The sequence below is a fragment of the Carcharodon carcharias genome, chromosome 1, assembly GCF_017639515.1.
Source record: "Carcharodon carcharias isolate sCarCar2 chromosome 1, sCarCar2.pri, whole genome shotgun sequence".
Lineage (NCBI taxonomy): Eukaryota > Metazoa > Chordata > Chondrichthyes > Lamniformes > Lamnidae > Carcharodon > Carcharodon carcharias.
The window spans coordinates 75,898,913-75,926,608 of NC_054467.1; the positions used below are offsets into that span (position 1 = coordinate 75,898,913).

The following is a 27,696-nucleotide window of genomic DNA, read 5'->3' on the forward strand; positions in this document are numbered from 1 at the left end:
AAAACAAATTAGTGTCAAGAAGATATAATAATATCTATAGTGTTATTGGAAATTATTTTAAAATGGAGGTCTAGTGGTGTGTGTGTGTGCCTTAATTGGATTAAAGCCAGATGGTCTAGAGGCTTTGATGTATAGGTTTTGATGTATAGAACAGAAATAGGTTTGAAATATTAATTAGGTAAACATAGGGAAGTTAGAAGGTGAAGTGTAAAGGGGGAAATTTGAATTTTTAAAATAAACCATTCAAAAGAATGGGTGAAATATTACATCTAGCCAGAAGAAGCCGAACAATATGTTTATTTTTTTGAAAGCTTACTAATAAAAAATTGGAGCTATGAAAGGGTTTTATCGTTAGAAGAGGTAAAGTTCAAAAAACCTATAAAGGAAGAGAAGGCTGGTGGCAAAAGGACATGTAACATCTAAAGCCTCCAGCCTGTAAGCCTCAAACGACTGTCTGTAAGAACTCAGAGCTGAAAGAAACTTATTTTGAATGTGACTGTCCAGAGTGTGCTTTGCCAGTGGTCTGTTTAAATCTATGGGCAGAATTTAGTCCTTTTCGGGCTCAGTGGGGGCAGTTGGGAAGCCACTCGTCCCCTGGCAATCAAGGAAGGCGATTTCATGCTGGCAGGCCAATTAAGGCCTGCCTAGCGTGAAACACAAGCGGGATGGGGGGATGGGGTAGGAGGGGAGAGGAGGTTGAGCAGAGCGAGTGCAAACTTTGTGCACGCGCACGCTTCAGAATTTCCCTGAGGCACAATGCTGCCTCATGGAGGTGAAGCATTTTGGAAAAAAAAGGTAAAGAATTGAAAAATGTAATAAAACATGTCTCCTACAGGGACAGAGACATGTTATTAATTAAATTTTAAAACTTTTTATTTGTCTTAGGAAACCTCATCCCGGTTTCCTAAAAAGTGCAAAGGCCGCTTGGCCTTTTCGCCTGCCTGTCAACCACAAGGTTGGATGGGCAACGAAAAACTTCTAATAGCGTTAATGGCCTTAACAGGTCTTTTAATTGTCGGTGGGCGTGCTTTCGACTCCGGCGTGTGCCCACCGACCGAAATATCACGCGACTGCGCGTTGACATCGAAATGCTTGCCTGACGTCAACGTGTGCTATTTTACGCTTGAGAAGGCAGGGCACACGCCTGTCCACCGAACTAAGAATTTTGCCATATGTGTTTTACTGTTGCCTTAACAGAGGTGTAACTGAGAGTCAGATTAATTAGGGGTTTTTTAGAAGCTATTATAGTAGTAATTTGAAGGCATATGTGCTTGCCATTTTTTAAGTATTAAATGTTTAACTTAGTTTTTAAAAAACCTCTTGAGACTTGGTGGTCTTATTATAACTGAATTCAAAGCCTGCATCTTGAAACATACAAATTGCAAAAGTCGGTTATGAGAGTTGTTTCAAGTTTGCGTCTGGGATTTGAACAGTTCAGCATTTACCATCAGCTGTGTCATAGTAACAGGTATTCCATTCTCTTCTGCTGTTTCTCTAAATGTTTGCAAAATGTAAACAAAATATATTTAAAATAATTTCAGATGGAAATATCATGATTTGGAAACATCTGGTGGAATTATTGGTGTAATGTTTGGTATGTGAGGGACTAAAACCTCGCTGTATATTTTTATGAAATATATATATGATATATAGATGGGCTCATTGCTATTTCTAAAATTTTTGAAGCTGAACAAATGCCTTTGAAATGGCCCAAACTGTGTTTGTCTGTGACCCCAGAACAAAAGAAACCACTTGGCAGTTTTGGAAATCTCATACCTCATTATCTCTGAGGAGTGACCAACGATCACCGGGGGACTGCAAAGCTCAACTTCAAAGGAAGCTACACCAAAGGCCTTTTGTATTTGATAACCCAGGCTTGCCAGCAGAGACAGAATGTCTACTAAGACAATGGCCTCTCAAGTTCCCTTTTCACCCATAATGGCAGTCCTGAAGACCAAGTCGAATTCTAGACCTTGGATAAACATCTTTTGTTGAACATCTTACGGTGAGGCAATGTCACATGACCCAAGCCTCTGACTTGTTGAACAAGTTAATTATGCCTTGCTGAACTGCATAGCTCAGACTGACCTCTACCTCGCGGAGGCTGAGCGTCAACTCGCAGACACTTCCTCCTATTTCTCCCTGGACCATGACCCCACCACTGAACATCAAGCCATTGTTTCCACGACTGTCACTGACCTCATCTCCTCTGGGGATCTTCCTCCCACAGCTTCCAACCTGATAGTCGCCCAACCTTGGACGGCCCGCTTCTACCTCCTACCCAAAAGCCACAAACAGAACTGTCCCGGTGGAACGATCGTGTCAGCTTGCTCCTGCCCCACAGAACTCATTTCTCGTTATCTTGACTCCCTTCTCTCTCCCCTTGTCCAGTCCCTTCCCACCTACATCCATGATTCCTCTGACACCTTACGTCACATCAACAATTTCCAGTTCCCTGGCCCCAACCGCTTCCTCTTCACCATGGACATCCAATCCCTCTACATCTCCATCCCCCACCAGGATGGTCTGAGGGCCCTTAGCTTCTTCCTCGAACAGAGGCCCGAACAATTCCCATCCACCACTACTCTCCTCCGTCTGGCTGAACTTGTTCTCACACTGAACAATTTCTCCTTCAACTCCTCTCACTTCCTCCAAATAAAAGGTGTGGCTATGGGTACCCGCATGGGCCCCAGCTATGCCTGTCTCTTTATGGGGTATGTGGAATTCCTTGTTCCAGTCCTACTCCGGCCCCCTTCCACAACTCTTTCTCCGGTACATCGATGATTACTTCGGTGCTGCTTCATGCTCTCATCGGGACTTGGAAAAATTTATTAATTTTGCTTCCAATCTCCACCCCTCCATCATTTTCACGTGGTCCATCTCTGACACTTCCCTTCCCTTCCTCGACCTCTCCGTCTCAATCTCTGGTGATAGACTGTCCACCAATATCCATTACAAACCTACAGACTCCCACAGCTACCTCGACTACAGCTCCTCACACCCCGCTTCCTGTAAGGACTCCATCCCATTCTCTCAGTTCCTTCGCCTCCGTCGCATCTGTTCTGATGATGCTACCTTCAAAAACAGTTCCTCTGACATGTCCTTCTTCCTTAACCGAGGTTTTCCACACACGGTCGTTGACAGGGCCCTCAACCGTGTCCGGCCCATCTCCCACGCATCCGCCCTCATGCCTTCTCCTCCCTCCCAGAAACATGATAGGGTCCCCCTTGTCCTCACTTATCACCCCACCAGCCTCCGCATTCAAAGGATCATCCTCCGCCATTTCCGCCAACTCCAGCATGATGCCACCACCAAACACATCTTCCCTTCACCCCCCTGTCGGCATTCCATAGGGATCGTTCCCTCCGGGACACCCTGGTCCACTCCTCCATCACCCCCTACTCCTCAACCCCCTCCTACGGCACCACCCCATGCCCACGCAAAAGACGTAACACCTGCCCCTTCACTTCCTCTCTCCTCACCGTCCAAGGGCCCAAACACTCCTTTCAAGTGAAGCAGCATTTCACTTGCATTTCCCCTTAGTCTACTGTATTCGTTGCTCCCAATGCGGTCTCCTCTACATTGGAGAGACCAAACATAAACTGGGCAACCACTTTGCAGAACACCTGCGGTCTGTCCGCAAGAATGACCCAAACCTCCCTGTCACTTGCCATTTTAACACTCCACCCTGCTCTCTTGCCCACATGTCTGTCCTTGGCTTGCTGCATTGTTCCAGTGAAGCCCAACCCAAACTGGAGGACCAACACCTCATCTTCCGACGAGGCACTTTACAGCCTTCCGGACTGAATATTGAATTCAACAACTTTAGGTCTTGAGCTCCCTCCTCCATCCCCACCCCCTTTCTGTTTCTTCCCCCTTCCTTTTGTTTTTTCCAATAAATTATATAGGTTTTTCTTTTCCCAGCTATTTCCATTATTTTTAAATATTTTTAAATCTTTTATGCCCCCCCCCACCCCCACTAGAGCTATACCTTGAGTGCCCTACCATCCATTCTTAATTAGCACATTCGTTTAGGTAATATCACCAAGTTTAACATCTATGTGTTCTTTTGTTCTGTTGTCTGTGACATCTTTTGATGATCTGCTTCTATCACTGCTTGTTTGTCCCTACAAGCACACCACCCCCCTCCGCTCTCCCCCACCCCCCTCTCCCGGCTCCCCCCCCCCACACACACAGACACACACACACACACACACACACACACACACACACACACACACACACACACACACACACACACACACACCTTAAACCAGCTTATATTTCACCCCTTCCTTGGATTCACCTAGTTCTGTTGAAGGGTCATGAGGACTCGAAAGGTCAACTCTTTTCTTCTCCGCCGACGCTGCCAGACCTGCTGACTTTTTCCAGGTAATTCTGTTTTTGTTTTTGTTTTGCATAGCTCAGACTGCTGTTTAACATCTGGCTAGCAGGTCACACCAAAGAAGCTTTGGCCCAGGGTTGGGCACCTGGCCCCATCTACCCTGCTTCTGCCGAAGTTCTGTACCATCACTTACAAGACTGACTTACCTCTGCATGCCTATCTCATTGTGTGAAGTCAACACCACTGGAAAAATGAATTATGCAACATCAGTTTTCAGCCAACCAACATCGGTAAAGGAATAACTCATTGGACTTTAATTCTGGACTCTGGAACTCCCATGAAACAAATATTTAGTTTTTCTGTGGTCTCCGTACTGTAAAGCTTTCTTTTCTCTATCTCTCTCTTTATTGTCTAAGTGTGGAGGTGTCATTAGGACACTCCTTTCACAGTTTGAATGTGTGCAATAAGCTAACTCTTTTAGTTCATCCTATCTCGAGTTTGCAATGGGGTTATTAATAAAAAATTGGATCACACAAATGCCAAGGGGTTGGGAGAGATGCCATCATTTACGAAGAGGGAGACAAATCAAAACACCTTTCTGTTTATGGATGAGTGGAGAGAGGAGTAATTAGTGCTGTTTAAATTAAACTCCCCCATTCCAGTATGTAACAGGTAAGAAATCTAGTATATTTCTAAACCTCAATCTGTCTCCTTTAAAGTATGGATTTTGCAGCTGATGTTCATTTTATATTTAACAGTGTATTTCCTGAAGTGACACTGTTTTATAACTCAGAATGCCAAAACTTCAGTCTGAACATAGGTAATAAGAGCAGAAGTAGGCCATTCGCCCCTTCGAGCTTGCTCTGCCATTCAACTAGATCATGGCTGATCTTCTAACTCAACAACATTTTTCCGCACCATCCCCATAATCCTTGATGTCATTAATATATAGAAATCTTTCGATCTTTGGCTTGAACATACTTAATGACTGAACCTCCACAGCCCTCTGGGGTAAAGAATGCCAAAAATTCACCACCCTCTGTGTGAAGAAATTCCTCCTCACCTCAGTCCTAAATTGCCTGCTCCTTATTCTGAGACTGTATCCCCTGGTTCTAGACTCCCCACCCTGGGGAAACATCCTTCCTGCATCTACACTCTCCAGCCCTGTAAGAAATTTGTATGTTTCAATGAGATCATTTCCCATTATTCTAAACTCTAGAGCAGGCTTGTCCAACAGGTAGCCTGAAGCGCCGCAATGTGGCCCCCAGAGGCAGTTTTCAAAATGCTGCTAAGTGCAGTAGAAGATTCTGAAAAAAACACCTCCTCCAATCACAGGCTGTTCATCTCCAGTGTTTGCTGCTGATAGCACAAATGTGGGAGAGAAGTAGTCTGTGATTGGAGGAGCAGTAACACTGGTGGCAGCGGATGGGCTTTGGGGAAGGGGACCGGGAGGGGCTCGCATCATGCCGGGCCGGGAGAGACGGCACAAGTGCTGTGCCGGATTGGGCCGGGAGAGATCCACTCCAGTGCCGGGCCAGGAGAGACCCACTCCAGTGCCGGGCCAGGAGAGACCCACTCCAGTGCCGGGCCAGGAGAGACTCGCTCCAGTGTCAGGCTGGAAGAGACTCGCTCCAGTGTCAGGCCAGAAGAGACTGGCACCAGTGTCGTGCCAGATTGGACCAGAAGAGACTTGCTCCATGCCAGCCCAGAAGGGACTTGTTTGTGCCAGGCCAAGAGAGGCTTACTCATTGCTGGGCTGGGAAAAACTTGCCCCATCCCGGACCAGGCCATGCCAGGAGAGAATTGCTTTGTGCCAGGCCAGGCTGGGGAGGGAAAAGACTTGCTGCCCAGGCGTGTGGGAGAGAGAGTAAGTATGGGAGAGTGAGTGAGTGAATGACTGTGGGAGAGAGTGTGAGTGATTGTGGGAGAGAGAACGAGTGAGTGTGTGAGTTTGTGTGCGCGTGTGGGAATGAGTGTCTGTGTGTCTACCTCAATTGTAGTCTCAGGATTCCCACTAATCTTCACAAACCAACACACAATCACACCAACTCACAAGGTGGGTGAGGGTGAATGAGTGAGCAGACAAACAGACTCTGTCCCTCTCACACTCTAATGTTGATCTATATTAATTAATTATCATTTTTGGCTTTGACATTGCTTTATTTTTGCTCAGCAAGTTCTTTCTTTTCCTCATACTGTAACTTTATTTTGAAATTAATGTTTAATGCTGTGCCAAGCCTTATCTTTCTGAAATTTGCTTATCAGCCCTTGAGTGAGAAGAAAATGGAAATGTGGCCCTTCAAGTGAAAAGTTGGACAAGCCTGTTCTAGTGAATACAGGCTTAGTCTCCTCAATCTCTCCCCATAGGGCAATCCTGCCATCTCAGGAATTAAGTCTGGTGAACTTTCAAAGCACTCCCTCTATGGCAAATAAATCCTTCCTTAAGTAAGAAGACCAAAACTGTGCACAATATTCTAGGTGCGGTCTCACCAAGGCTCTATGCAACTGCAGCAAGACATCTTTACTCCTGTCCTGCAATTTTCTTGCAATAAGGGCCTACATACCATTTGCCTTCGCAATTGCTTGCTGCACCTACAAGTTAGCTTTCAGTGACTCATGAACAAGGGCATCCAGGTCCCTTTTGACATCAACACTTCCCAATCTCTCACCATTTAAGAAACACTCTGCCTTTCCGTTTTTCCGTTATTGTGGATAATATCACATTTTTCCACATTACAATCCATCTGCCATGTTCTTGTCCACTCATTTAGCCCGTCTAAATCCCATTGATGCCTCTTGCATCCTCCTCACAGCTCACATTCTCACCTAGTTTTGTATCAGCAGTAAACTTGGAAATATTGGCCAGAATTTTCCCGTCGGCAATTTGGGGGCGGGGCCCACTCGCCGACGGGAAAATGATGTGGGATGATGTCGGGAGGAACCCCCGATGTCATCCCAGTCCATTTAAATATTCCGGCAGCCGGGCGGACAGGGAAATCAGCTGTCCGCCCGCCGACCTGTCAATGGCCAATTGAGGCCATTGACAGGATCATTAACCCAATTAAAGTTCCTGCCCGCACAACCTTAAGGCTGGCGGGCAGGCCAAGAGCCCCAGCGGGCTTCTGATAAAACATGAAACCTCATCCACTGGCGGGATGAGGTTTCATGTCCGTTTTAAAAATCTTTAATAAACTTTGTGTGAGATGTATTATCATGTCCCATCTCGTGTGACATTGTCACATGAGGAGGACATGTTAATAATTTTTTTATTCTATTTTTAAATTTTGAAGCACTGTCAGTGATATCCCTGAGACAGCACTTAGTCTCAGGGAGCAGTGTGCTCTTTTGCATGCATGCGCGAAAGAGCACACTTTGACAATTGGGGAATCCCTCCCCCCTGCACAGAAAGCACATAGTGCTTTCCGTCGGGCAGACTGCTGGGCAGGCCTTGATTGGCCCACCCACTTAAAATGGCGGCGGGGCCCGCTTCGGTGGCGGAGTTCGGCGGCCCACCCACCCATCAAGGGCAAAATTCTGCCCATTACATTTGGTCCCTACATCCAAATCACTGATATCCATTGTGAATAGCTGGGGTCCAAGCACTGATACTTGCAGTACCCCACTAGTAACAGCCTGCTAACCTGGGAATGACCCATTTATTCCTACTCTCATTTTCTGTCCGTTAACCAACTTCCAAACCATGACAGTATGTTTCTCCCAATCCCACATGCTCTAATTTTGTGTTCTAACTCTTATGTGGGACCTTTTTGAAAGCTTTCTGACAATCCAAATACACCACATCCATTCTGCCACTATACATGCATAACTGGTTTGTTAAACATGATTTCACTTTCATAAATCAATGTTGACTATACCCAATCCTATCATTATTTTCTAAGTGTCCAGTTATCACATGCTTTGTAATAGATTCCAGGCTGATGGTCAGGCTAACAGGTTTGTATGTAGCTCCCTGTTTTCTCTCTCCCTCCTTTCCTTAATAATGAGGTAGCATTCTGCAGGAACAGTTCCAGAATCTATAGAATTTTGGAAGATAACCACGAATGCTTCCACCATCTCTACAGTCACTTCTTTCAACACTTTGGTATGTAGATCATTAGGTCTAGGGGATTTATCAACTTTCAATCCCATTAATTTCTCTAGTGCTACTTCTTTACTGATACTAACTTCTTTCAGTTCCTTTTTCTCGCTAGGCCCTTGGTTCTCTAGCATTTCTGGGAGGTTTTTTGTATCTTCCTCCATGAAAACGCACACAAAAGTATTTGTTTCATTTCTCTGCCAATTTCTTATTCTCCATTATGAAGTCTCCTGTCTCTGCCTGTATTGGGCACATTTGTCTTTGCTAATTTTTCCTATTTACATATTTATACAGACTTTTGCAGTCCATTTGTATGTTTCTCGGTAGATTACTTTCATATTCTATTTTCCCTTTCTTCATCCTTGGCAGAATACTAAAATGCTCCCAATTCTCAGGTTTACTATGTATTTTTTGGCAACTTTTATAAGCCTCTTTCTTTGATCTAATACAATCTTTAGGTTCTCGTTAACCATGATTTGTTCAATTTTTCTGTTGGCTTTTCGTGCCTCAAAGAAATGTAAAATTGTTGTAAACTATAGATTAATTCTTTAAATGCTAGCCATTGCCTGTCTACCATCATACCCTTTACTGTAGTTCCACAACCAATCTGCCCTTCATATCTTCATAGTTTCCTTTGTTTAGATTTAAGACCCTAGTTTCGGACTGAACTACTTTCAAACTTAAGATAAAATTCTATCATATTATGATTTCTCTTTCGTAAAGGCTCCTTTACAATGAAATTATTAATTAGTTCTTGCTCATTGCACAATATTAGATCTAAAATAGCCCGTTCTTTAGTTGGTTCCTCAACCTACTGTTCTAGAAAACCATCTCGCATACATTCCAAAAATTCATCCTCCACAGTACGAATGCTAATTAAGTTTACCCAGTCTATATGTAGATTGAAGGCCCCCATGATTACTGTATTACCCTTGTTACATGCACCCCTAATTTCCTGATTTATACTGTGTCCTACATTGCTACCCCTGTTTGGCGGCCTATAAAGAAATCCCACCAATGTTTGTTTCCCCTTTTATTTTTACCTTCGCTCCATCCAAATGGATCCTACATCTTGATCTTCCGATCTAAAATCCCCTCTCACTAATGTACTGATCTTATCCTTTATTAACAGTAATACCCACTTTCTTTTCCATTTTGCCTATCCTTCCTAAATGTCTAATATCCTTGAATATTCAGTTCCCAGCCTTGGTCACCTCATAGCCACATCTGGCTAATGGCAATTAAATCATACCTGTTTAGGCCTATTTGCGCCGTCAATTCATCTGCCTTGTGGCAAATGCTACGTGCATTCACAAAGAGCCTTTAATTTTGCCTTTTTAATATTTTTCTGTATTTGGACCCTATTTTAATCTTGGCTTTTGTTTCCACTGCCTTCAAATTTCCCTTGCTACTTTTCTTCCAACCATTACCAGCTTTGTTTCTCTTCTCTCTGAATTCCCTCTCTGGTTCCCATCCCCCTGCCAAGCTAGTTGACCATGTACTGCTAGCAGGCATTTTGTTTGCCTAAGTGGGAAAATATGTTCCTTGGGTTTTATAGTTGTGATTGAGCTTTAACTCAATTATGATAATGGAAATAAGACTTTTTAAAAAAGACTAAATACTATCTTAACATATTAAAACCAAGACATTCAATATACACGAGCCTAGCAACTACTCACAGAGTAAGACTGTGGACTAGATTTCATACCCATTGACTACAAACAGCTTGGAAATGTCAGTAAATGATATTATCATTTGAATGTTCAATATGTTTATATTTTCTCTACACTATTTTAATGGTGGAAACCTGTTTATTTTAATCTGGTCTATACCTTGTCAAAATATTTTAAATTTGTTTTTGTATTTGCTTTTCAACTTTTCCAGCAATATTGTATTACTTTGGCAAATATCATTCCTTTTAGACAGACAAAATGAAATAAACATTGGAATTTGAACACGTTATGTAGAACAAGTTTATTTCTTACATTTTATGATGTTTTACACATCATTAGGTGAAATCTTGCGCATTTTACATTTGACAATTATCACTTAGCTGGTAGATGTTATCTCTCACAACATACTTCAGTTCTTAATAAACACTTGTGATATGCATGACAATTGTATGTTATTAACTGAACACTAGATGGCCTCCTGTAAGCACACTGTAGTAATTACACTTCAAGACCTCCTTTATGTTGGTTTGTTATTCTTTGACAAAATATTCTAGTCTGAAAATAAAAGTTACTAATTATTACCACACAGTTTGCAGTGCTTATTCAGACATATCAATCCCATTAAAAATACAGAACTCAGTTTTTGTTGGACAAACTCCTTGTATGGTAAGTTCCCAATCTCGGAAGGACTTTCAAGGTTTTCTTTTGGAGATGAGAGAGAAAAGCTGATCCCACTGTACAACATTTTTTTCAGGAGAAAGGGGAGGAATTTTAAATCATCCAAGGGAGGGTCAGAGGGTAAAATTTCATTAATATAAGAGCTGCACACTGTCACATTCAGTAGCTGGAAAGTACACAACAAATAAAAATGGAAAATCATTCAAAATGTTTGCCTGACCTTTATTCCAGGTCGTCTCTCGATCTGTTTGCCTGCCTGTTTTTCTCCTGTGTCTTCCTGATCTATCAACTTACTCCTCTTCAGAATGTTGCCTGAGTTGTGTTCTGGTCCTTGAGTTCTGCTTGATCTTCATTCCTATTCCTTGCATGATCCTTCTACCTGATGCTCACTCTCCTGAGACTTCACTATCTACCTTTACGTCTCTAAAGTCAGATTTTGCAAGTTACTGGACTGGGAAAAATGAAAAAGATCAATTTTTTTTCTGCCTGGACATTGCTAAGGAGACAATTGCCCACCTGGGTCTTAGTGGAAATGGAAATGATATGAGGTTGAAAAGCAAAGGGAAAAAACTGAAAAGCAAAAGGAAGGGGTGGGAGAAAGAAAATCTCTAAATTGAAAACCATTTCTGACAAAACACATAATTGCATGATATGCACTATATATATATATATATATATATATATATAAAGCTTATATATAAAATATCATTTAGAGGAAAAAAAGGTGCATTTAGGCCATTCCACAATCCTTTCATGCTTTAGTATCAAATTCTTCAAAATCCTGAAGAGATTCACATATCAAAAGCCTGATCATCACAATATGTTGCATACATTCCTTAACCATGTTCTGGGGCCAATGCTTTACTTAACTGCTGCTTGACAAAAATAAACAGCTTGATATGGATTGTGGATTGGGGGAGATGGTGGGTTGGGGAGGCGGAGATTATGAGGGAGATTGTGGGTCAGGGAGACATCCTTGATTGGGAGTAGTTCATAGGTCAGGGGTGGGGGAAGAGGTCATGAGTCAAGGGAGAAAAGGACAGCGGGAGATTGGAAGATGGTAGGATGTGAGGAGATGGTGGAGACATTGTGGGTCAGCAGAAAATTATGGGTCAGGGTGGGGAAGTCATGAGGAAATTGTGAGGAGATCATGGGCTGTAGGTTTGAAATGATCATGGGGTAGGGTGGGAATCACATAGGTACATAGCTGTTTCGTCTTGGGTTCAGGTCTAGATGGGATTTCTTTAGGGTTTGTCTGTTATTCTAAGACCACTACCATGGACTGTTATCTGTAAAAACCATTCTTGTTTATTTACAGACCTATATATACACATCTCATTACTCTGCACAAGGTTGTATTTCTCAGTCTTTTATCATGTGACATTGCATCATAGTTACATCAGCACCAGGTGCTCCTGAGTGGTTGGAAAATTTCTACGGGTAGAATTTTTGGGTCAGCAAGTGGGGGCGGGGCCTGCTCGCCAATACGTAAAATGACGCGCGGTGATGTTGGGCAGGCGTCCTCGACATCACTGTGCGTCATTTAGATCTGCGTGCCCGCCAAACTGTCAAAGGTGTATTAAGGTCTGTTAAAAACTAATTTAAATAATTAAATGAGCTACCCGCCCAACCTTAAGGTTGGCTGGCAAGCGAAGAGCCCAGGCGGCGGCCTTCGCACTTTTCATGGAACCTCATCCACGGGAGAATTGTTTAAAAATTCAATAAAATTTTTTTTTTTAAATTCATTGACATGTCCCAGCTCATCTGACACTGTTGCATGAGGGGACGTGTTTTAAAAGTTTTTAATTTCTTTATTTAGATGTTTAAAACTTAAACAAATCTCCCTGAGGCACAGAGGTGCCTCTGGGAGATTTCTGCACACTTTCACACTTGTGCGCAAAAGAGCACAGGCCCCAACTCAGGGAATCTCTCTCTCCTCCACACCCCCCCCCACCCCCCCACTCCCTGCCTGCACAGGGAACACTCAGCGCTTCTAGGCTTTAATTGGCCCACACATGTAAAATGGTGGCACAGCCCTGATCAGGTTCGTGCCTGCCACCGCACAACCCCCCTAATGGGGGGAAATTTCTACCTGACATGCTTCTGGTTCCTTATTTTCATTCCAATCTTTCTAGTACGTCCAAGGTTGCAATGGTTTCCTTCCCAATGATATCAAAAGGCTCTTCTGTTGCTTTTGATATTTCCCTGGTGCACTGCAATTCTATAAGATCTTGTCTGTGGACCTCTTTCTAATATAATGCCTTCCCTCTGTTGATCTTGTATCCAAACTCTCTCCCTGGCTGCAGCACTTTCAAGTCTCGTGCTCTATGCCTAAAATTGAAATTACGAGCATCACTGTCCTTTTGTTGCTCCCCACACTTCCTAATTCTTTCATGATCATATGAGGTAATGTTAGGTTGTACTGTTTGTTGTAGAGCTGAGAGTTGTGCTCACAGCCACCTGCCCGTCTATAGATCTGACGGCAAGAACCCATTTATTTTTTTTAGCAGTAAGCTTCGGTAGTTAAGAAAGGCTAAGTTATTATCTTCATTCTTTTTCATCAATTTTTCTGCTTCTCCATTTGACTGAGGATATCTAGGCAAACTAGTCACATGCGTGAAACAAAATTTCTGTGCAAATTATGGAATAGCTCGTTAGCAAACTGAGAACTGTTGTCTGACACCACAACATCCGGGATGCCAGTGTTGTGAAGATTCTTCTTCATGGTGTAATGACTGATTCCGTCATGGTGCTGTGCAGTCTACTCATTTCAAACCATCTGGAGTAGTAATCAATGACAATGATGAAAGCTTTGCCTTTGAACTCAAATACCAGGCACTCCCATGGTCTCAAAGGAAAGGTATATGGTAAAAGTGGCTCACTCAGCTGCTGGCTATGCACTGCACACGTTAGGTAATTTGCGATTAACATTTAACTGGAATGACTGATGGCTGGCCACCAAATTGACTGTTGAGCTGTTGCTCTGCATTTCGCTATTCCTAAGTGACCTTGATAGATTTTCAGTAGAATGTCAATTCAAAATGTTTTAGAGAAATCATTGATGGTTGAGGGGTGTTTTCTTTGTTCCAAATATTGGATTATTTAGAATATATTCTGGCCATTCTTTCTGGCAATACTCTCTTATTTTGATGCACTCATCATCATCATTAAGTGCTTACTTAATTTCTTATAATCTGTTCTCAGTGACTTCTAAGCGTTTGGTGATTAGCAAAATATATGCTTCTACTTCCTCGATAAAATTTTAATCTTTCAGCTTGACTTCTTCCACTAATAGTCCTGATAATGCATCCACTGTTATCTGATACTTTCCTTGAATGTACTCAGTAAATGAATCGTATCTCATGTGACTCAGTCTGAAACATTGAATTCTAGGTGACATTTTTGCAATTTCCTTACGGTTAAGAGTAACCAAAAGTTTATGGTTAGTTTCAATTTTAAACCTTAATACCATAACATAATCAGAGAACTTCTTGCAGGCATATGTTGCTGCTAATGCTTCTTTCTCAATGGTTGCATACCTCTTCTCTGTGTCTGAGATCTTGAGGCCTAATAAACTGATCTTCTTTATCCATTTTTCTGAACTTGAAACAGCATTGCTCCCAAGCCTGTAGATGATGTGTCCGCTACTACAATTGTTGGCAAGTCTAGTGCACTAGAACTTGGTACTGTGATCATTACAGAACACCACTTAATTGATATGGTTGCTGGAGAGAAGACCACTTGTTGTAACATATATTCATTCTCATTCTTGACTTAGTCTAAGAGCTGGTGAGGGACTGTCCTCACTGTGAAGAGACATATAGGATAAGCATCTACCCTCAGGGTTATGTGATATTCTGTTTTCAGCTTCCCTAAGCCTGAAAATAGGAAGGAAAATTCATTCCTGAATACATTAAGAGAATGCTCATCAACAATTTCATCAACCTTGTAAATGAGCCTCAGCTGCAAACAAGCTTTTCTGCTCAGTAATGATCATTATTGGTTCTTTACCAGGGATTCCACAATTTCTTTATACTTGCATCACAATCTTGCCAAGTGTTGGCCTATTACTTTCAGTGTTGTCCCTCCTGTACCTTGCAACTGGATGCAGGATGGCTGTAATTGATATTTATAAGCCATTTAACTTCATCAGATAATACTGAAACACCTGCATCAAGTATCTGGCCTGAATTCTGTGGGGTGACCATCAACTTCTAATTTAATGTTCCAGGAATTACTTTCTGCTTCAGAACTTCTCTGAAGAAAGTTATTTGTTTTTTCTGTGGCTCTTCCACTTCTTGGATTTTACTTGGTTTCATTTTTATCTCTTTTTTCCTATGAGCTACAGGAACTTTGGATCTGCAGACTATTTTAAAATGTCTGAACTTCCCACAGTTGTGGAACTCAGCTCCCCCTGCTGGACATTCTTCCCGCTTGTGCAGTGTTTTCCCACCACACCTAGAGCATCTCAAGATGGGTGGTTGGCGCACTTTTTCTCGATTTCGCAGGCTTTTGTTTCCCTGCGTCCCTTTTTGTCTTACTTATTAAATGGCTTCACTCATTTCTCTCCAAGGGACATCACTTTCCCCACAAGCAACAGTTCTGTTTTACATCAGTATCAGGGGCTCCTAATATTAACACTTTACTCTACAATAGACTTATTAACATCCTTAAACAACTGACCTATCTCTTGAGAACAGTTTAGTCGCTCCCCTCACCCTCTGCCCACCACTGACCATCTCCATTAAAATCAAAAAGGCAGCATTTTTGAGATGGAATTTTTTGGAATATTAACACCGTCACCACCCGCATTTCACCTCCCCCCCCCCCGCCCCGCCTCCTCTGCCAAACTCCAATTCTCTCCTGCCCATTGTGGTGGTGTTAAAATTCCTCAGATTTCATCATAAAAAATTGTGTTCCACAGTAAGACCAACTCAGAAGTACTCAGAATGGCTGCCCCAAGGACAAATTGGTGGAAGGGAGGGAATGGGCGTAATTTCCCTTCACGTGGCAAGTCTCTACCTTTAAGAAATGTGGAGTCTGGCAGGTTTTTTTTAAAAAGGTTGTAGTGGTTACCATAATGTTTAAACTCAAAATCTGGCATTTGAACAGCTGGGAAAGTAAATGCATTTTTAGAGGTGGAAGAACTCTGAGCTAATAACAGTGGCAATTGTTTGTGCTGGAGCTCCAATGTGTTTGAAAGTTCACTTCTGGTCATTGACCTCATGAGGTCCAAGGTTCTCTCATATAATAGCTGAAGGAAGGATGCTCTATTTCAAGGCGTGCTATAAAACAAAACTCAAGCAAATGATGCAATCCTATAACACATCTTACTTTACATTATATGGTGCTGAAATCAAACCAATGGTTGTTCTCTAGCACAATGAGCTGCTACTTGTGCAAATGTGCCACATCAGTTCATGCTGCTTTTTTTTATTGCGATTCAAATATTTTCACACCTGTAGCGTGGACAGGAGGATAGCAGAAAAGTTACAATCGGACTTTTTTGGGAGTGGGGGGAAGCATTTGAGACAATACAATGGAAAACCATTTCTCATCAGCCAGTCTTAGCAAGTCCCAAATGTTTCACAATCAACTTGCAGCCAGCTGAATATGAGCTTGGGGAAATCTGACACTGTTACTGCAATATTAAACTGCCTTCACTCATTCACTGAATTGTCACTTCCACCTTGTGGGCAATCTGGCAAATCAATGGCAACACAGATAAGAGTGAGGTATTACATTTTGCTAAGTAAAATAAAGAGGTCATGCCCACATACAATTTGAAAATACAAATCTAAATGGGGTAGAGAAGCAAAAGGATCTGGGAGTACATATACATAAATCATTAAAAGCAGCAACAGAGGTTAATAAGGCCATTAAAAAAGCAAGCCAAGCATTAGGGTTTATTCCTAGAGTAGATTAGAAAATTAGAGAGGTAATGCAAAATTTATATTGAACCTCAGTTGATCACACTTGAAGTTCTGTGAACAGTTCTGGTCTCCATATTATAAAAAGGATGTTGAAGCATGTGAGAAAATTCAAGGAGATTTACAAGGATAATGCCAGAAATGTGACATTATAACCAAGAAGAATGGATGAACAGGCCAAGACTCTTTTCTCTTGAAAAGAGAAGGCTGACAAGTACCCTAATAGAGGTCTTTAGGAAAGGTTTAGATAAACACAGAGGGGATAATTTTAACTTAACAACAGATGGGTTTGGGTTGGGTGAAGAAATTCAAGTTTGAGAAATCTGTTTTCCAATTCAAACCCATTTTCCCGAGTGCAGGATTTCATCGAGGCAAGGATGTATGGATTTTGGAGGTAAGTGCCTTTACAGCAACCCCCACCCCGGATCCAGGTGCCTGCCTCAGAAGCTTCTTTGATTAGGCATGCCCCATTCCTCCAAAATTCACGCCCATCACTCACCCACCAACCCCTCCACAGCGAAACCATCACTCCTACCATGAGTCTTCCGATCTCCCTTCCTCCCCACCACCAGGCCTCGGATAGCCCACACCACTCAATCTGCTGATCTCCCCCTGAGATCTGCAGCCCAACTGATTGGGGTAGCAGGAGGATGGAGGGTCAATCAACACCCCTACCTCCCTTCCCAAGTCGTACCACCCCTTTCTCCCCCACCTCCAATGATATTCCCTCCAATCGAGCCCTTTCTCTCTACACCAGTCACCACCCCCCCGCAAACAACCCATCTCCCCCCACCCCCCACTTCCCCAAGCCCAATTGAACCTTTTCCTCCCCTTCCACCCTGGACCTGCTGTTGCGGCCTTAACCAATGGGCTCACCACCTAACTGGATGCCCAGGATGTCAATCAGGCTGGCCTCTGGGCAAGCATCCTGACCAACACGCTGTGGGTCAGGTAAGTAAAATTCTTCCCCAGAGAGAGTTCTCACTTGTGGGGATGTGCGGAGGTACAGGTTATTAATATGAGATGGTCATCAATAAATCAAAAATAGGGAATCATCATTGTTTTCAGCCCTGCCACGAATTCCATTCCCTAGCTACCAGCTCCATCCCTCTCCCTGGCAACTGTCTGAGGCTGAACCAAAACAAAAATAAAAATACCTGGAAAAACTCAGCAGGTCTGACAGCATCTGCAGAGAAAAACACAGTTAACGTTTCAAGTCCGTATGACTCTTCAACAGAACTAAGGAAAAATAGAAAAGAGGGGAAATATAAGCTGGTTTAAGATTGGGGGGGGCAGTGGGGCAGATAGAGCTGAATAGAGGGCCAGTGATAGGTGGAGATTGCCAAAAGATGTCATAGACAAAAAGACAAAGAGGTTATGATGGTGGTGATATTAGCTAAGAAATGTGCTAATAGCTGACATTAAGAATAGAAAGCAGGACGAGCAAATTACAGATAGTGGAGGTGGGTGGGGGGAAGGGATTGAAATAGGCTAAGAGGTAGAAATAAAACAATGGATGGAAATACATTTGAAAATAAAGGAAATGGGTGGGAAAAGAAAAATCTATATAAATTATTGGAAAAAAGGGGGATCGGAAAGGGGGTGTGGAGGAGAGAGTTCATGATCTAAAATTGTTGAACTCAATATTCAGTCCTGAAGGCTGTAAAGTGCCTAGTCGGAAGATGAGGTGCTGTTCCTCCAGTTTGCGTTGAGCTTCACTGGAACAATGCAGCAGGCCAAGGATGGACATGTGGGCATGAGAGCAGGGTGGAGTGTTGAAATGGCAAGCGACAGGGTGGTCTGGGTCATGCTTGGGGACAGACCAAAGATGTTCCGCAAAGCGGTCACCCAGCCTGCATTTGGTCTCTCCAATGTAGAGGAAACCGCATTGAGAGCAGCGAATACAGTAGACTAAATTGAGGTAAATGCAAGTGAAACGCTGCTTCACTTGAAAGGAATGTTTGGGCCCTTGGACGGTGAGGAGAGGGGAAGTAAAGGGGCAGGTGTTGCCTCTTCTGCGGTTGCATGGGAAGCTGCCATGGGAAGGGGTTGAGGTGTAGGCAGTGATGGGGGAGTGGACCAGAGTGTCCCGGAGGGAATGATCCCCGCGGAATGCCGCCCGGGTTGGGGGGGGGGGGGGTGAAGGGAAGATGTGTTTGGTGGTGGCATCATGCTGGAGTTGGCGGAAATGGAGGAGGATGATCCTTTGAATGCAGAGTTTGGTGGGGTGATAAGTGAAGACAAGGGGGACCCTATCTTGGTTCTGGGAGGAAGAAGAAGGTGTGAGGGGGGATGCGTGGGAGATGGGCTGGACAAGGTTGAGGGCCCTGTCAACCACCATGGGTGGAAAACCTCGGTTAAGGAAGAAGGAAGACATGTCAGAGGAACTGTTTTTTGAAAGTGACATCATCAGAACAGATGCAACGGAGGCGAAGGAACTGAGAGAATGGGATGGAGTCCTTACAGGAAACAGGGTGTGAGGAGCTGAGGGAGTCAATAGGCTTGTAATGGATATTGGTGGACAGTCAATCACCAGAAATTGAGACAGAGAGGTCAAGGAAGGGAAGGGAAGTGTCAGAGAAGGACCACATGAAAATGATGGAGGGGTGGAAATTGGAAGCAAAATTAATAAATTTTTCCAGGTCCCAACGAGAGCATGAAGCAGCACTGAAGCAATCATCGATGTACCAGAGAAAGAGTTGTGAGAGTAGGACTGGAACAAGGAATGTTCCACATACCCCATAAAGAGACAGGCATAACTGGGGCCCATGCGGGTACCCATAGCCACACCTTTTATTTGGAGGAAGTGAGGGGAATTTAAGGAGAAATTTTTCAGTGAGAGAACAAGTTCAGCCAGAGGAGAGTAGTGGTGGATGGGGATTGTCCAGGACTCTGCTCGAGGAAGAAGCGGAGAGCCATCAGACCATCCCGGTAGGGGATGGAGGTGTAGAGGGATTGGATGTCCATGGTGAAGAGGAGGCGGTTGGGGCCAGTGAACTGGAAATTGTTGTTATGATGTAGGCTGTCAGAGGAATCACGGATGTAGGTGGGAAGGGACTGGACAAGGGGAGAGAGAATGGAGTCAAGATAGCAAGGAATAAGTTCCGTGAGGCAGGAACAGATTGACACGATCGGTCCGCCAGGACAGTGCTGTTTGTGGATTTTGGGAAGGAGGTAGAAGCGGGCCTTCCGAGGTTGGGAGACTATGAGGTTGGAAGCTGTGAAAGGAAGATCTCCTGAGGAGATGAGGTCATAACAGTCCTGGAAACAATGGCTTGATGTTCAGTGGTGGGGTCATAGTCCAGGGGGAGGTAGGAGGAAGTGTCTGCGACTTGACGCTCAGCCTCTGCGAGGTAGAAGTCAGTGTCCCAGACAACAACAGCACCACCCTTGTCAGCAGGTTTGATGACAATGTCAGGGTTGGACCTGAGAGAACAGAGTGCAGCAAGTTCAGAGAGACAGGTTAGAGTGGGTGAGAGGAGCAGAGAAATTAAGACGACTGATGTTATACCGACAGTTCTCAATGAAAAGATCAAGAGAAGGTAAGAAACCAGAGGGAGGGGTCCAGATGGAGGGAGAATATTGGAGGCGGGTAAAAGGATCCATTGAACGGGGAGAGGACCCCTGCCCAAAGAAGTGAGCACGGAGATGAAGGCGGGGGAAGAAGAGTTCAGCATCGTGCTGAACCCAAAATTGCTGAACCAGATTGTTTGCAACTTGCTGTCATACTTGACCCCCAAGCTACTGATCTTGCGAATACATATGTGCACCATCATGAAGGCCACCTCTGTAAGACCACCTCAATAGTACTGAAGACTTGTGCTCCAGAACTTGCCACACCCCTAGCCAAGCAGTTCCAGTACAGCTACAACACTGGTATCTACCCAGCTATGTGAAAAATTGCCCAGGTACGTCCTGTACACAAAAATCAGGACAAAATCCAGCCTGGCCAATTACCGCCCCATCAATCTACTCTTGTTCATCTGTAAAGTGATGGTAGGGTTCATCAACTGTACTATCAAGCTGCACTTGCTCAGAAATAACCTGCTCACTGATGACCAGTTTGCGTTCTACCAGGGTCACTCAGCTCCTGGCCTCATTACAGCCATGGTTCAAACATGGACAAAAGAGCTGAACTCCAGAAGTGATGTGAGTGTGACTGCCTTTGACATCAAGACCACATTTGACTGAGTGTGGCATGAAGGAGCCCTAGCAAAACTGGAGCCAATGGGAATAAGAAGGAAAACCCTCTGCTGGTTGGAGTCATACCTAGCACAAAGGAAGATGGTTGTGGTTGTTGGAGGTCACTCATCTCAGTTCCAGGGCATCACTGCAGGTATTCCTCAGGGTAGTGTCCTCGACCCAACCATCTTCAGCTGCTTCATCAATGATCTTCCGTCCATCATAAGATCAGAAGTAGGGATGTTTGCTGATGATTGCATGATGTTCAGCACCATTCGCGACTCCTCAGATACTGAAGCAGTCCATATCTAAATAAAGCAAGATCTGGATAATATCCAGGCTTGGGCTGTATGTGGCAAGTAACACTCGCACCACAACACAAGTGCCGAGCAATGACCATCTCCAACAAGGGAGAATCTAACCATCTCCACTTGACATTCAAAGGCATTACCATCACTGAATCCCCAATATCAACATCCTGGTGATTACCATTGACCTGAAACTGAACAGGACTAGCCATATAAATACTGTGGCTACAAGAGCAGGTCAGAGGCTAGGAGTTCTGTGGCGAGCAGACACAGCAAGCTTCATATAAATGCAATCATACATAAAGGATAGAAACGACAAAATACTATTAAGCTCATCAAGTCCCCTACTTCCCCAGATGGTGGACCCCTCTACCCTAGGGTCACAGACTCCATTCCATCCATTTAATCTTCTGGAAATATTCTTCATTAATGCTCCCTGGTTCCAAAAAGACATTCAAGCAGGACTCTAGGATATTTCTCTATTCTGAGCATGCTGTCCATCTTCCAGCCCCTCCCCAACAAGAACCATTATGTGCTGTGAATATTTGTTTAACTTAGTCTATATTGATACCAATAATCTCAAAATGGATAATTATTCAACTCCTTTCAGAAGAAGTTAATTGCCTACCAATTTTGCTGGAAACAATGCACTGACATCATTCAAACTCATTTGTGAGTAGGAAGGGAATCCCTTATTACTTCACTTTGATTGCATTGGAAGAAAGTCCGAGACGATAAACAAACATTATTATACCACCAAGTGTTCCAAAACAAGTTTCACTGTATCCAACTATCAACAATGGTTTGTGTTTTTTTTAAATGCTAGATAACTTCTTGGTTGCAGCTTCATTCATCACTCCGGTAAATGGATTTCATGTGTTATAACGACCTGAAGAGAACTGATGTACTGCCAAATGAATACTCCTCTCTTTACGCTTGATGGACCAGATAAGCACAGTTACTAAATTGAAACACAAGTTCTGAACAAGCAAATGATTTTAGTTGCGTGAAATAAATGAAGGAACAATAAACAGTTTTCATAATGGGGTATATTTTCTCTCCACTCCTCAATATGTAAACTAATAAAAATGTAACTTGCATTCTTTCTGAATATAGCTGTTAACCATATACCAGTCTGATTTCACTTGTCAAGCTGGCAAGAAACTTAAAAATACCCAGCCTTACAGCTGGTGATGGAGAGTCACAGTTGTGCTGACTACCTCAGTATTTATTCGAGAATTGTCATTTTAAATTTATCAGGTGAAATCTCTGCCTGTTAAATTGTCAATCACAGACGTCTGCAGCCAATCAAGTAAAGTGCCCTCCATTCAAAGGATTCAGAGAAACCTTTCACCACCCTTGATATGTGCCCCACTGTGTGGATTTAATAGAACACCTCAACCAGCCAACTGTCACAACAGTGCTCCTGTGGGACAACCACTCCTAGCAAAAGCCCAAGATGAATTGTAAATAATTCCCATCCTCCAATTCGTTGTATAATTAACACCAAAAATCACCAAGGTATGGGCCAAAATACAATCTCAAACTCTAAGATAAAAGCAAAATTCTGTGGATGCTGGAAACCTGAAATCAAAACAGAAAATGCTGGCACCTGTGGAGAGAGAAAAACAGTTATCGCTTTGAGGCTGTAGGACTCCTCTTCAGAGTCATAGATACTCGAAACGTTAACTCTGTTTCTCTCTGCAAAGATGCTGCCAGGCCTGCTGAGTTTTTTCAGCATTTTCTGTTCTTATTACAATGTCAAACTGATGGATATCTACCCAATATGGCAATAATGCATGCTAAAAAATACAAAAATTTTAAAAATTCTATTTTGCCAAAACCATCTAAAACTTCCCGAAAGTAGTTTTGCGATAGACGATCTAAATTGTAACCATTTCAGATTTATTCATTCATATTTAGCTTTGCAGATGTGTGGTTACAGCTATCATCTTTGTTTTCGGAGCAACCTAAAGCTCCATAATTTGAGAGAAGTCTAAGCTCAGCCTGTATATTCCTTAAAATATCAAGTGCTTCAATGAAAATCGGTACACCCGATTTCATACAGCTTTATAAGTGTTTCTTTAAAATGCACTTTGAGATATGGAAACAGCCACACCTGTGGTACTTGTAATGCTGCTAACTACTTCGTTCAGTTGATCCGAACAAAGGCACATTTGATGCATCTCTCATTGCAATGCCACCATACAATATGAGGGGAGAATTTCAAACAAAGGAAGCTGAAATGTTAGTTGTATAATGAACATTGTCCGTGAATTTCCTCTGGTGTTCTCCCAAGCAGCTACTGTAATTTGGATGGAAAGTCAATTAACACTCTGTTTATATGTCTATCTGGAATTCCTGATGATCTCCTACCAAAGTTACAGTGGCTGATTAGGTGAATCCCCAAGGAAATTTGCAGCCACAGCTTTTAAATTGTCACTTACCCAAACATAGATTCCCAGAGAAAAAACTAATCTCATCAGACAGATATATTCAACTTCATTCTCAAATAGATGCTGGCATCCATTACTGCTCAATAATTTAGTTCATTTTAACTTTATATCCCAGTGCCTGTTAGTTCAATGAAGGTAGCAAGCACATGGTCAACTTTAGGCTAACTTTTTTAAAAATAGAAATGCTCAAAGAAACAGGCATTTATGCTGCTATCAGCAGAATTTACACATCACAATGAATGTTGCAGGCAAGCATAACAAAACCTGGGTTTGCTCTGAAGAAGGGTCATATAGACTCGAAACGTTAACTCTCTTTCTCTCTCCACAGATGCTGTTAGACCTGCTGAGCTTTGCCAGCATTTTCTGTTTTTGTTTCAGATTTCCAGCATCTGCAGTATTTTGCTTTTATTTTATTATAGCAAAGCCTGGCTTGAATTGTAGCTTCAAGATATACATATGGAGCTGTAATAGTATGGGAACTCAACTACCCTAAAATGGACTTTGTGGGGGTGGAAACCATGTAAAAGGGCAAGGAGGGCGAAGAATTCTAAAATTTATAAAGGAGAGCTTCTTTAATTAGTATGTTTCTAGTCTAACAAGGAAAGGAGTGCTGGATCTAGTCCTAGGAAATGAATTAAGACATTTAGAGTGTGTTTGAGTGGGAGAACACCTAGGTAATAGTGATCATAATATAATTAGGTTTAAACTAGCTATGGAAACTGATGAAGATCAAAGGTGAAAATACCCAGCTGGACAAGAGACAATTTCAGCAATTTAACTGAGGTGGGCTAGAAATAGAGGTTGGCCCAAAAAACAGTAAATGTGCAATGTCAGGTCTTCAAGGCAGAAATTGTTAGAAAAGGAGGAAAGATAGGGTATCCAAAGCTAGAGCTCCCTGGTTATCAAAGGAAATTGAAGTTAAAATTAAACAGTTAAAAAAGACATTTAAGTTCATGACCAAATGTCAAATATAGAATATACAGAAAACCTGGTAAAATACAGAGGGATTAGAGAAAATTGAAAGTGAATAAAAGAAGGACAAAGAATGTGTGAGAAAAAAGATTAGCAATAACAAAGTAAAACCCATAAATAATAAAGCATATAAAAGTAAAAGCATAGTTAACAATGTTGGAGCCAATTAAGGACAAAAGGGAATCTTAACAGAAGGCATTACTGAGTTACTGAATGAGTAAGAGGAAGCAGCTAACATTACAGTAGAGAAAGAGGGAGTAGTTCACGAGTTAACAAGCCATTTAGTTCAGGGTGGATGTAGCCTAAGGGAAGCTGGGTGGAGGCAGCAGAAGTTCTGATCACAATCTTTCAGTCCTCCTTGGAAAAAGGACTGGTGTTAGAGGACTGGAGAATTATAAACGTTATACTTACGTTCAAAAAGGGAGAGGATAAATCTGGTAACTATGTGTCAGTCATCTAATGTCAGTGGTGGGAAAATTACTAGAGATCACTATCAAGGGCAAAATTAGTTCACCTGGAAAACCATGGGTTAATAAGGGACAGGCAGCACAGATTTACTATAGGCAAATCAGGGAGAATTTTCCCAGACAAGCTGAGGCAGGTAAGGGTGTGTATGAAGAGTTAACTCCCCCAAAAGTTACATCAGGTTGGGAGCCTACTTCAGGCTTTCATCCACATAGGTTTGAAGGCAAACGAAGAACTTCTGCACAGCTGTCGGGTAAGTAGTTAAATATTCAAATAGCTCATTAAGTTGTGTTTTAATCAACATAATTCTGGCTTTAACAGCCTGCGGATCTATTTCCCCGAGCTGTCAGCAACTCGCCAGCGTCACCAAGGTGAGTAGACAATGAGGAATGGCCAGGGATAAACCTGGAAGACAAATAAAATGTGAGGTCCATAGCCTCAATATGATATTTAAATGGGAAACTTGCCTCCTGGGAGTAGATTAATTGCTTGCTCCTCATCCTGCTTCGGTTAGAACCAAAATGTGGTAGTTTGGAAGGAGGGTTAGGTTCAGGTTTGAGATCCTTTGAATTTTTACAGCCCACATGACCGGAACCCAACTGTTTTGAGGGGTAAAATTCCCCTCTATGATTCTATGATTGTTAAGCAGTTTAATGCTGCAGACATTTAGGAACCCCAAGCATTGGTGCAGAATAAACATACATGGTAAGCATTCAAATGACTGTAAGATAGTCTGTGTGAGAGAAAAACTTTTGATATGCATACTTTGCAAATTTGCTTGATATATTGGTATCATTTGGTAGGCTGTCTGAATCTTGGCTGATGTCCCGAAACTACTCCTACATTTCTAGCCTGAAATAACATCAGCAATGTCCAGCATATCCACTCACATTCCCAGTGCAATTTGACCGCACAATAGTGCCAAATAGGGAATCTTCCTCTACTTCTTCTCTTCTCAGCAGTTGTTACACTGATGCATTATCCGTTCAATGGGCTCATGGACACCTCTGCTCCACTGTGGCAATGAATTGTAATGTGTTTGTGCTTTTACCCATCAAAAAATGCACTCTCTTTTCAAATGCTGCTGTAAACCTTTAACTCCTGGCAGCATTGCCAGATATTTCCAAAAATACCAAACCCCCAACAACTGGCATATTATACACCAGGAGCTTGAATAGCATACAAAATTAAGTCTGACCTCCAGAAAATTCAGTGAATCAAGTATATGCAAGTCTCGCAGTTGAAAATCTTACTCCATTGAAAAATCCCATTTTATCCATGAAAATTGCAGAAAATCCACACTCCTGTTATATGTGGATGTTCAGAGATAACTTTCTTCAGTGTTGCAACATTAATTACATATGGACAGTACCCAAAGTATTATGAAGACTACCTTTTTATGCAGCAAACCTGTGTAAAAAAAAACCTCTGAATAATTGATGAAGGACCAAATAATTCATAACAAAAAAGGAAGGCAATGTTTACAATTGTAAAATACAGAAAAGGCTGATCTGTTATTTCACAGATACAACACCCCTGTGCCTATTGTATAAAAACACACTCCACCTTTTGGAAGCACACTTACATAGGAAAGACAGTATATCATGCATTCTGCTTTTTGAATTTATAATTCTCCTATATTCATTAAGCATAATAGGTAAGAATTTGTCAAAAAGTAGTAATGCTTTTAGAGGTTCAGATTCCATCGGAAGCCCTAACAATGAATCACAAGGGCTTTACTTTCATCTGGCCTTGTGGTGCAATTCATGGGAAGCTCATTTCTACTTGCACTATTCTTTATAATAACCTGACAGAATCTGAGGAAATGATTTCAATCCATTAAGGACCAGTTGCTTTTATAACATGAAATCTGAAAATCTGCAGGTCTAAATACAGGGATTTAGGTGCTTGGATCCTCCAGACTGAACTCACCAGGATCTGTAATTTGATACTCAATAACAGGCACTTAAATCATTACACATCTCAGCTACTTTGCACCAAAAGGAATACATTTTTGGCAGCATTTCTTTGGGGACCTGGAATTTTACTTGACTCTCACATGTGGACCACACTTATTCCCTTCCATTGTCTGGGACATCTCCTTTCATCTGATCATTCACTGGCAGCCTGGCAAATCCCAGGCCAAGGCTGAAGAAACTGCCGTCCTTGGAGCCCCCTCCAAACAGTAACCTCCATCCCATGTAAGGGACCATGTTTGGGGAGGACGCAAAACAAATGAAATGGAAATTGAATGCAGAGCTCATATCCAGGGCCCGGCCTACTTCATTCTCGTTCTGCTACAAGTTTGCTCAAGTTACGGGAGATTGCAAGAGAAAATGCATATATTTTCAGAGTATTAAAGTTTGTAAAAATAGGCCATTTCAGACATCAGGTCTGCCCTTTATTCCTTTCCAACAATAGGCACAATCACAGACAATCACAGTTGGAAGACTTCTAAAACTGAATCTGCAAGTTAAACAAAAGCACCTCTTGCTTTGAAGTTCAATAACACCAGGTTACCTTTCAGTTTAGCAAGTAACGTTTCCATCATCTATTACAACATTTGTTGGAAATAAAATCTCAAGTATTCA

At 42.5% G+C, this 27,696-nt stretch overlaps 1 protein-coding gene across 2 annotated transcripts in view; it reads right to left on the reverse strand.

The window, feature by feature from the left end:
* sorcs2 (sortilin-related VPS10 domain containing receptor 2) overlaps positions 1-27,696 on the reverse strand; it is a 698,208-nt gene that overhangs the window by 181,474 nt on the left and 489,038 nt on the right. The gene's annotated exons all lie outside the window — the stretch shown is intronic.